Source organism: Canis lupus, chromosome 20, assembly GCF_048164855.1.
Source record: "Canis lupus baileyi chromosome 20, mCanLup2.hap1, whole genome shotgun sequence".
NCBI classification, from domain to species: Eukaryota; Metazoa; Chordata; class Mammalia; order Carnivora; family Canidae; genus Canis; species Canis lupus.
Genome location: NC_132857.1, coordinates 36855325 through 36867657, shown reverse-complemented (window position 1 = coordinate 36867657; position 12333 = coordinate 36855325).

The following is a 12333-nucleotide window of genomic DNA, read 5'->3' as shown; positions in this document are numbered from 1 at the left end:
CTTCATCCTCTTGAGGCTCAGCGAGCACAATGCCAAAGGCCAAACGGCTCAGTGATGGAGCCCAGCCCAGACTTGACCCTGGGGCTCGGTCCGCCAGCCCAGCTCTGCACCCCAGCTCTGTAGATGGCCGGTGTCCCCATCTCCTACACCTGCCACATGGTTCTCAACCAAAATCTCAGGAAAAGGGTAAAAGAGGGAAGAGGTGGATGCCCAGCTTCTATTTAATTCTCTTCCAGATTCTTCCTGGGCCCTGCCTGGCACAAGAGGTATTGCTTAAGAAGGAGGCTCATTGAATGGATGTTCAGGTATGATTTTCTCTCTCAGCTTCCCCTTGGCCCTTACTCCTGCTTCTAATGATCTTTCTGGTGTATGGCAAGTTCAGCTCTGCCTTCATTGGATTTTCACCAGGAACTTGAGGCTCAGTGCTGTGCCCATCACCTGAGTCCATTCATTTCTATGATCGGATTGGCTTAATTAACATAACTAGGTGGCCCAGTGTACCTGGGCTGAGAGGGACAGACAGCTCCCCAGATGCTTTCTGGACACTGTGCCAGTGGCAGCTTGACTCCTTGCCAAGGGTCTTAACCTCACCCACTTGTGGCACTTGAGCCGCAACAGTGTTGTTGAAGGCGAGACTTGCGGTCGCCAGGTTACTGCCTTGAACCGGTAGCCTGCTGCAGGGAGAAAACATTGGACGTTGGAGGGCTGAGTCACCAGCAGTAAAGGACAGCTCTAGCTCTCCTGTAGGGCTTTGCAGCCACCATGCGCTCCATTATGTATCACCTGGGGCTTATTGGGTTTCATCTTCCTGGGTTCCAAGTTCCCAATCTGTATGGGAGTAATAAAAATCACCTCACAACATTGACAACAGGATTCAGTGGTCTGACAGTCTGTAAAGTGACTTCTCAATGTCTTGCAGAGTGCATCTACCCCTCGTTTCTCCCTCTGGTATATACACACACACAACACAACACAGTTGCCAGTTTCATCCCAGCTGGGCCCCTCTTCATTCTTTTACTTCCATCTCATCCTTTTCTGTTGTTCCTTTAGTTTCCTCCCTCCTCTCATCTCTTCTTCCTTCTTCCTCCCCCTTTCTAATGTCCCTGCTTCATTTAGCTGCTTGTCCTTATCCTTCTTATGCAGTGTTCTCATTTGGGCTCTGCCCAGTGACAGTGAGTCATAGGGTCTGAGACCAGTTTCTTACCTCTTTGGGCAAGTGCCTACCCTTTTTCAGCAGCATCTTTCCTATCAGGGTCAACTATGCGTGTGCCCTCATCAGAACCCCCAACCCCTTGGGTCAGGATTGTGGCTTAGTGAGCTAGAATATAGAGAAGATTTGAAGAGGATTGGTGGAGGAAGGAAGGGAGAGAGAGAACTTCTCTCAGGAACGAAGGAAGGAAGGGCAGGTTCTTTTTTACGATCCAAAATGATCAGTCTTTTTTTTTTTTTTTTTTTGAAGTTTATTTATTCATGAGAGACTCAGGGGGGTGGGTGGGCAGAGACATAGGCAGAGGGAGAAGCAGGCTCCCTGTGAGGAGCCTGATGTGAGACTCAATCCCAGGACCCTGGGATCACGACCAAAGGCAGACCACTGAGCCACCCAGACACCCCAAGATGGTCAGTCTTATGAACACTTATGCACATAGCTATCACTAGCTCCTACCTACCTTTATACAAGTTCAAAAGAAGTGCTTCCTTCCTCCAGCCAGGGGACTGGCCTGCTGAATGGAGTGTGGGCTAGGTTTCCAGACCTTGCTTGGCTCTAGTGCAGGGCCCACTGTACAGCACGTGAGTTCTGCTGCAGAAGGAGTCGAGGGTACAGTGTAGGCTGCCTGGGCACTGGTCTGACATTGCCAGTTGAAGTGGCTCAGGCTTCTCTTGTTGAATAAGTCTCTACCATTCGCCTGCTCCGTGATCACGTCACTCTTTCCCGCAGAGATGCAGTGGGGCATGGGTAGCTCCTTCCCAGGGTGACAAAGCTGTGTCAATCCCTGTAGACATGGAGTCACTTGACAGTGGCTGCCACCTTCATGGCAGGGAAGGAAGTAGTACCCTGAAGTTGGCCCTCATTGGGTGACCTTCCTTTAATATGACTATAGAGAATGGCACTCATATGTATAGCTTCTTTTATTAAGTGCCTAGTTAATGTTAGTCAATCCTAGTTAAAACTAGTGCAGTGTTTTTTTGCTCCCCACAAAGCTCCATGAAATAGGTAGAAATCTCCCCATTTCACAGGCATGGAAATGAAGGCTCAGAGAAGAAAGAGTTGGAGGAGGTACTTTCCAGCACTCTGATCTCGTCTCCCTAGGGATGGGACTCGCACTCTGGGGTCTCTCAGCTGAGGGTTCTCTTTAGTATCTGCCAGATGTCTTGGAAAGGCCTAGCAGTAAGGTGGGAAGGGGCATCTCTGAGTTGGACGGCAGATGCGGTTCAAGGAACTGGCTGGGTTACAACTTTGTTTGGCTAGAGCTCGGCCCACATCAAAACCACATGGACACTCTTCTACTGGAAAAGCATCTCTTTTCTTCTTGCCAAAGAACAAAAAAAAAGAGATTAAAACTTTGAGCTCCCTGGAGGCAGCACACATTTGGAGGCACTTCTGCTAATATAGCTTGCAGGAATATGAAACACTTTTGTCACTTTTTAAAAGCAGAGGAAGCAGAAAAAGGTCATATTTTCATGCCTTCAGGTTTCCAATAATAAAGTGAGATGGTTTTTTCTTAATGTCTTCCCCTTCAATAAGTCTCAGTGCTCTCAAGTTACTAATTTTTCCCTGATTTCCTGAAATTTCAAGTTTCTCCTGTGCAGAGTTGGGGTTTGCTGCAACCTCAGACAGAGTCACTATCAAGTGAGTTTTGGGATAACTTAAAAAAAAAATCCGTTAGGAATGACCGCATTGTAGGAACTGGGGGATGGGGGGGGGCGGAGAGCATACTCCACACATGTTTGTGGGAAACACCATGGATACCTGAGTTCAGAAGGCTGCCCTGACCCTTGGGCAGCAGTTCCTCAGTCTTTCTGAGCCTTACTGCTGGAAGTGCCTCACAGGGATGGCTAGAAGAATGAATGAAATGATGTGTGAAGGTGTGGGACAAGAGCTGGCCCTTATTGGTCTCTCCCCAGACGCTTACCACTTTCCCCCCAGTCCTTCTAGCTGTGTCATTTGCCAGCTTCTGTGCAAAGTTGGGTGACTTAACCCCAGGGAGCTGTTGTGGGTTCTATGCTGGAATTATTCAGTTTTCATTTTGATTGATTTTTCCCCTACTCCCTACTACAAGTGGGCTTCTATCCAGGATAAATTGGCTTTGTATCTCTCCCACCAACATGGGTAGGTTGGGTGTACATTGGATTTAAACTCGCAACTCGCAGAGAATGGAGGCTCTGCTCCACTTTTTCTGTGTCCCATGCCATATGACCACTTGACACACTTGTCTTTGAACCACATAGGACCAATGTAAACATGTGATAGAGGCAGTTTTGCTTCATGGTTATGAGCAGGGAAAGAGGCCTCTGACACTAAGTACGTGCCTGTTGATAAATCAGTCACTCAGCCCCTCTGAGCTTCTGATGTCCCATTGGGACGATAGAGAGCATCTCTCAGGGTTAGTGTGGAGATTACATGAAAACACAGATGTAAAGAGTGAGCTCTATGCCTATATAGAGTAATGGCCTAATATACCATAGCTATTACTATTAGTGGTTGGTATTTTTATTCTTAATGTGTGAAAGCTATCGATCTACCTATCTATCTACTTATCTACCTATTTGTCACCTATCTGTCATGTCAAATATTCCTGGTGATTTTCATTATAATCTCTCAGGAAACCATTCTTCACGAAATAATGGCTCCAAGGCTGAATTAAAATAGTACTGCAGCCACTTCAAGGGGCATTATCCCCCACGCAAGTTATGGACTAAGCGCATTTCATTTGCTCACTCCACCCTTAAGAGAAATTGCTGAATGCCACCCAATTTTAGGATTTTTACCTGCACTTTGTAAAGCAAACAACAGAATGAAATGTATTAATAAAAGCACACAGCTACTTAGCCTTAAAAAGTTAGTTTATACGTGTAGTAATGATGATTTCTGTTATTAAAAACCTAGTAGCTATTATTCCTTCTAGAAATTCTATTAATTGTCGTATACTATTAATTGTCCAAGAATACTTTGAAGAGGTTCTTCTCTGTTCATTCCATAAATATTTGCTGAGTCACAGGATATGGAGAGGAGCAAGATATGGCTCGTTCCTGCCCCCAAAAATTCTGTGTCTGGTGGGGAGACCAGCCTGGATCAGTAGACAGAGAGAGGCAGAGAGAAGGGCTTTTCATCAGGCTTGAGGAGTGCTAGAGGGAGAAAAAGGATGTCAGGGGAGGCTCTGGAGCAACAGAGATAACTAACTGACTGAGGAATTTCACCGAGGAGGGAGACGTGCTTCCCATATGGGGGGAGAATAAGCAGGATGATGGGAGTATAGAAGGGAGTGGAGGCAGAGAGACAGGCTGAGCTCCAAGATGATCACTGATCACCCATCACAGAGACCAGAGTCAAGCCAGGAAATATGGATAGGATCCCAAGAGCTGCAAGAGGGGGAGTAACGGGACCAGTTTATTTAGTGTGTTAGAGTACTGGGAATATGAAGGTACGCTGGGAGTAGAAGAGGCATTGTGCTGAAGCAGGGAGGTCAGAGGATTGCTTCTCCAGCATCTGCACCACCTGGGAACTTGTGACAAATACAGATTCTTTATCTCTAGACCAACTGAGTCAGGGTCCACATTTTAACACGGTTCCAGGGCTATTGGTATTCACACTGCGTTGAAAGACTTGAAAATCTGGGGACTGAGATAGCATGGGCTAGCAGGATTGGTGATAGAAGGGGAAGAATTTTCGTCTTGAGTCTCTGGTTCCGCAGAAAAGTGGAATGACTTAGCAGAGAGTAATTGAAGAATTTTTTTGGCAAGTATCTCTAGAAGCTGCCGTGTAAATGTGCATTTTGTGCCATCAGATATGTAAATGAGTTAGCTGCCCAGAGTTTATTAAGAAGTCCTGAAATGTGCTAAAAGAGAATGTGAAAGATGAATTACTTACACAGGGCTGTGTTCAGAGAGGGTGCTAGATAAATACCATTCAAGTAGGTAATTTAAAGTGAGGGGTCTTCCTTAGCTTGTTCTAATAGCCTTATGGCGTGTAATGTGCTTGGGAGTGGGCAGCAGCGGCCATGGATGAATGAATGGTATTGGAGCAGTGTGTGGCTGGAAAGACTTGGGTGAGGATGTGACCTCTCTTTTAGAGAAACTCCATTCAGACGTTTGTGTGCAGAATATGACCTCAGGCATTGGGACTACAGAGATGAACCAGACAGAAGTATAAATGTGTGTCACAGACTGAAGGTGTTTGAATGACCTTGTGTGTGGCTGTGGTATGTTCAGCAAGGACGGAATGCTCAGCATCTTGCCAATCTTTGGCATATAGTAGCATCCTTAAACACATGGGTTCTGAGCCAGAGACACCCAGATGCCAAACTCTTCCCTACCTTGGGCAAGTGCCACAACTTCTTTATGCCTCCGCTTCCACACTGCAAAGGGAGAAAGGTAATACTTCTCAGGGTGGCTATCAGGAGATGAACATATGTGTGTGAAATGCTCAAAAAGAGTAGCAATCATCATCATCATCATCACCATATTATCCTTAACTTTGTTTTAATTCTTTTGAGAGATACAGAAGAAATACAAAACACATTCTCCACTCTCAAGAAATTTCCTAGCTTGGGGTGCCTGGCTGGCTCAGAGGAGCATGAGGTGACTCTTGATCTCAGGACTGTGGGTTTGAGCCCCATGTGGGGAGTAGAGGTCACTTAAGTAAATAAATAAAACTTTAAAAAAATTTCCTAATTAGTTGGAGAAAGAGTACATACCCACAGGAGAGGGATGGCCAACAACAGAAGCTAAATATGGTTTCAGACCCTTCCATGGGATGAGGCCATCAGTTTTGAGGGGCTCTGCAGAAGGTGCCCTCTGTGGGCTAGGATACCCAAGAAAGCCTTCTCAGGAGAGATGCTATTGAAACAGGAATGTGAGTGTCAGGGCAGAAGGGCCCACTGGAAGGACAAGAGCAGTGGATCCCTATGGATTTGGAGAGAGAAGGATTAACAACAGTCTTTGGCCCAAGGCTCTCATGCTGCACAAAGGAAGCAGGTCAGAGGGTGGAGGCTGGCAATTCTTGCTTCTGATCACTCAGCAGGAGAACAGTTGTACTGGGTCAGGAACCCAGTCTTTGGCTCCTGAACTAATAGCACATCTGCATAAAACGCCACAGCATACAAGGAGCTCACTAGCTGCTGGTTGGCTGTATTGTGAGGCCAGGTATAATAGGATGCATACAAAAGGGGCTTGGGTTCTGAGTCTGGTCAAGGATGACATCCAACCTCTGTCACAGTCAGCTGAATCCCCTGGCTCTTAAAATGGCTCCTTCTGTCCCCTCCCTCTCTTCCTTGCCTCCTTAAATATGTCCCCAGGGCCTACTTCATGCAAGGTCTCCTGTTCAGTGTTGGAAACAGGACTGAGAGAGACTCACAATCTCTCAAACAGCAGGGGTGGAGAAGGTATTTCACTGAGAATGGGACTCCACATGATTGGCAGTGGCAGCCAGAGCTGTACTGAGAGATCTGAGGCTCCACTGGGAGCCTGTGGGAAAGCATGCGATGATTGATTAGCAATGCCTGTCGAGGATGCAAGAAGAGAAGAGTGGTTGCTCTAGGGTCTATGCCTATTTCCCCAGAAACAAGGTCTGGGTCTTGAAAATGTTTACATTTCTAACTCACTAGTTAGTGCAATGACTCCATTTGGTACTAGAGATAAGAAAAAAAATTCCACAAACTGACCAGCCCAAAACATAAAAAAACATCCAGTTCAACAAACAAATAAACAAACAACCTTTCTTCGCCCTTAAAGAATTCCTGATGTCTCCATAGGCCTGGGCTGTCTAAAGGGTAGCTGTGTTTAAGGTACCCTCTATGCATGCCTTTGAAGGGTTTTCTTCCCTTGAACCCACCAGTTTTCAGCACTGGATTTCATATGTTATTTTTAAAGAGTCCCAAATTTCATAGGGTTTGTATCTAGAAACCCCTTGTATTATACTCCCTATGGCCCCAGCTCTGATCCAGCCCTGCTTTCTGGCCAGAGCCTCTGTTGCTTTCCATTCCCCCTGACAGGGAACTACTCAGTCAGTGTGTCCCTTGAAAAGAAAACACCCGAGTCATGCAGCATTTACAAAGTAGGGTGAATATGACATATGGTCATGCCTGGTCAATGCATATTCAGGCACAGGGGCAGCACTCTTTCTAAGCTGATGGGAGTAGGAAGAGGGCCTGGGTCTACTTTGCTGGCTCTTACAGATGCACCCATGCTCTCCAAGCCCGGTTTCCCTTTGTTACCACAAGCATACATCTGTGAGGCTCCTGGCTGCCTGGATTAAAGCTAAGGCACCTGACCTTTGTAGGGAGCCAGCCTGAGGCCTTATTGATCTGAAGTGTGAACCACGTTGGGAAATTGCCCAAAGCAACACAACTGTATGCATTCGCAATGCTCACCCTGTCCTAGGGATTCTCAGGTGTGGAGGCAGCATTAATATAGGAGAGAGGACAAAGACTTTGGACCCAGACAGACCTGAATTCATACGTTCTAAGCAACATGATTTCGGGTGAGTTACTCTCATACTCTGGTAGCCTTAGTTACTTCATTCATAAACTGGGATATGAGTCCTACTTCATTTCTTTGAAAAGTAAGCTGATATCTATGTGACAGTGCTAGAGTTTGCTATGAGTAACAGAGATCCCAAATATCAGTGCTTAAGCAGATAGCAGTTGGAGCTCTTCTCTGTACAGTTCTCAGGGATCTACTTTCTTTTGGTCACTCCCCCACTGTTTGCAAAGTTTGTCCTTATCCTCATGATCCAGTGTGATTGCATCCATATCCATGTTCCAGCAGAAGACTGGAGAAAGACTGGAGACCATGTTCAGCAGTTGTCTGAAAAACAACTGACAAAGGGCATGAACTATCTATCACGTTCACATACTCCCACTTACATCCCATTGGCCAGAACGAAGTCATATGGCTACATCCAGCTGCAAGGGAGCCTGGGAAATGTGGTCTGTATCCAGGTGTTCCTGTGACCTACCAAACATTGATTATTTGAGGAAAGAAGGGAAGAATAAAGTTTGAGGGCCAACCAAACCCTGCCCCAGTGTATGACACTCTTAGTGCTGTCCTTGGCTAAATGGTAGGTCCTCCCCTCTTTTTGTTCATTGCATGCATGTGCTGAGAACGGCATGAGTGTGGGTTTTCATTTCAGTCTGGTTGCCACAGGCACATGCCACTCCTGGTACTGTTTTCTAAATTTACCATGTGAAGAATTTGTTGCTGGAGAAATTCTTTTTACTGCCTCCTTGCAAGGGAGCTGGTGAAGATTTGATGGGTAGATTTCTTGCTTATAAGTTGCCTGGGTTAGTTCATGTTTCCTAGAAAGTCATAAACCTTTCAGTGATTTACACAGCCACATTTTCATGCCAGGGGAATGGTGTGAAGGGAAGAGAGCCTTGGTATACTGCAGAGATGGATGATCCTCTCAGCCTGTCATTCTTTCAAGAAGAAAGACATATATGTACCTTCGACCCCTTCTACTTTTGTGTTCTGGGATCTAAAGTCATGTGGTAATGACTCATCTTTACCAGCATTTACCCAGGATCCAGGTACCCACTGTGGGAAAAAACATTGCCTTTGACCTCATGGAGTTTTCAGTTGTTGGGAAGACATATTAGACACATGATCACCCAAATCATGCTTTAACTACAATAATATCTAGATTTAATCACTCTTAGTAACTAAAGAGCCATTTTCAATACGTGCTTGCTTCTCACCTGCCACATCTGAGTAGGGACCAGGTACTGAAATTTCTTTCTTGAAAATGGCTCTTGTATGATTTGTCCGCTTTCACCTCTCACTATTGCTGGCCTGGCCCTAACCTCTTTTGACTGCTAGGTTCATGTGGAATTTGAGTGTATGGGGTTTGGAGGGAGGCTCCCTGCCTTCCTACTTACTGGTTTGGTGTGACCTTGGGTTTCTTTGACCTCTGGGTCTCCATTTCTTCTTCTTTAAAGTGGGATGATAACAAATAGACTGTATTTGTTGGCTAGGGAACAAAATACCATGAAGCAGATGGCTTAAACAACAGAAGTGTATCATGTCTCAGTTCTAGAGGCCAGAAGTCTGAGATCATGGTTCCAGTGGGGTTGGTTCCATCCGAGGACCATGAGAAAGAATCTGGTTCTGGGAGTTTAGACTTCAACATAATGACTTTTTGATGGATACAGTTCAATCCTTAACGTTTGTTGTATACCACTGGGTTCAAATGTGTTATATACATAAAGCACTTAGAATAGGGCCTGACACAAAGAAGGCCTCAGGATTAGGAACTATTATTTTTAATTATGACGTCTTTCTAGCTGGTCCTCCAGCTCCAGTCCGTGCTCTCCAGTGTAGCTGAAATGGTAGATCAGTCAACATGGATTGGTCTCATTATGTCCCTGCTCAGACCCTAGTCCTTACCATGCCATTCAAGCTTCTAAATCATGTGGCACAAAGTAACCCAACTCTTCTCCATCTTCTCACATTACGTTATTTATAGTTTTATCATCTAATTTATAATCTGCTCTGCATGGTGATTGGCGGAGGATGCTAGCAGCCTCCTAGGTGAGCTCTGTAGGGCCAGGACCATGATTACTTAATCTGCTCTCCACAGTAGATCAAATCACATTCATTTTTGTAGCTCTTGTGTCCACAACAGTGCCAGGCTTCCCCCAGATTTTGTGCGGTGTTGACCAGTGCTCCGTGTTGTGTGTTTGTGTTTCTGTGTGTGTGTTTGTGAGAATGAGAAAGAGAGAGAGAGAGAGCAAGCATGTCTTTCTGCCTAGACATTCTCCTGGGAAGGGCAGCAACATGTGGTAGAGAAAGTCCAGCTTTGTCTGCTGCCTTAGTCAGCTCGGGTTGCTGTAATAAATTACTACACACTGACAGCTTCAGCAAAAGATACTTATTTCTCACAGCTCTGGAGGCTGGAAAGTCCTAGACCAAGGTGCTGGACAGTTGGGTTCCTGGTGAGAACTCTCTTGCAGATATGGCTGCCTTCTTGCCATGTACTCATATACATCCCTCTTGTGTCTCTTCTTCTAGAGGCACTAATCTCATTCATGAGGATTCCACTCTTGTGACCTAATTACCTCCCAAAGATCCCACCTCCAAACAGCATCACCTTGGGGATTAGGGTTTTAACACGTGAACTGTGGGGTGGGAGAAACATAGACATTCAATGCATGTCTGAATGCATTGGAAGATATGGAAAAGAGCTCTTCCATATCCAGCTCTTGGCACCTGGCCTACTATTGCTTATCCAAAGATGTGTTTCCTTTATCGGTGAGTCAGAAACTTTTGCATAAGTTCTGTCCAACTATAAAGGGGAAGACAGTGTGCTCTGAGACCTGAAGGTCTATATCCATGAGATTGATGGGCTGGGCAGACATGAGAATATGAATGATTGAAATACAGAGATGCACATGCCACTTTCACGCAGGAGACATGCGTGAGTGCAGACTGCATGGGGATAGAGGGACTGAATTGAAGGCAGTGATTAGTTGTGTACAGGATCCTGAGAAGACTGTCTGGAGGAGGTGCCCACTGTGGCTGAAAGAGAATGAATAGTCAGGAGTGGTCTGAGAAGGGAGAAAGTTAAGTATTGGAGCTAGAGCTAGGAGTCTTAGTAGGGACCCATGTTTGGGGATGGGGAGAAGAGTCCAAAAGTCCACACCAAGGAGAATTGATGGTGAAGCTGCCTACATTCACTGTGTCGCCCAAGTGAATTTCCTTTGCCTTCCAGAACTCATCTGCCTTCCCCATGAATCCTGCCGACCCAACCCTTCTTTAGCCCGTACAGAGCCTTGGTGCAAGTTACAAAAACCCTCTCCTTCTGGGCTGACCCAGCCCTGCAGGCACACAGTTTGGCCAGCAGATGGCGCCTCTGTGTGAATTGGAAAAGCCATGGCTGATAGCTTGGTTGGCCCCAAACTGACTGTATTTTAGATTTCTTCATTGCTTTCAGCCGGGCATCTTTGTGCAGAGCAACACGGTCTACACTTCTAACATGGACCCTTTGGACACATCAGATACTTTCTATAACTTTGACGGGTGCCATTCCTTCCACCTGGAGTTCCTGTCTCCTTCTTTGTAAATTCCAACTCACCTCTCCAAACTCAGACCAAGTATCCTGCCCTTGTGACACTTTCTGAGTTTCTGAGGCACAAGGGGTGATCAGCTCTTTGTGTTTCTGCATGCAGCACTGGGCTGGCACTGCTAACCCACCAGCATATCCCAGATGGGTCCTGGCCACCTAGCCGCAGGAACATCTGTTGAGTAAGTGGGTGAATTGGGCCGTATTTTTCAATGCATCTTCCCATGTCTTCTCTCTTTATGTTCTCTGCCATCAGAGAGATGAGTTGGTTAAGTACCATTAACTTCGTTGGGTACAAAACAGACCAATGGTCAAAGAGGGTCAGTGGCCAGCTGCAGGTCCCAATCTATCTCTGCAGTGTTAATTTCTGCAGGAACCCTACCTAACCTGACTCATCATGTGCTCCATCAAATCCAATTACTTCCTGCCTCTTGAAGACACTATATTGTCCTATCTGCCTTTACCTATGCCGTACCCTCTTCCTCAATATTCTTCCTGTGGCTCATTTGGTTAGAAACCAGCCCAAGTGTAAGGCGAGCTCAAATACCATCTTCTCCATGGGGATATCTACAATTTCTGGACCCTGAGTATTCAAGGCACTTGTTCAGTATTTGTACTGGGTTTTGCCTGGTGGGCTTATCTTACCTTTTCTGATAGCTGAAAGTGCTCAGTCCCATTTGTTATTCTGTCTTTTGGACTGCCAGGGTGATGTCATCTACATAACAGGATGTAGAAAGGGTTAAGGTAGCTTATTTTGAAGTAGTTAAATCAGTGGCTCTCAAACTTTTCATCTAAGACCCATAGTAACAAATACATTTGGTCTCATGATTGTGTGTATGTGTGTGTGTGTGTGTGTATGTATATTCTTTTCTGAAACTAAACTTTTCCAAAATAGCATCTCTACTGGCAATGTACAACACACTTTAATATTTTCTTTTTAAAAATTTTTTTTAAAAGATTTTATTTATTTGAGAGAAAGAAAGAATATAAGAGCAGGGGAAAGGGCAGAGGGAGAGGGACAAGCAGACTCCCCACTGAGCAGGGAGCCCGACACAGAG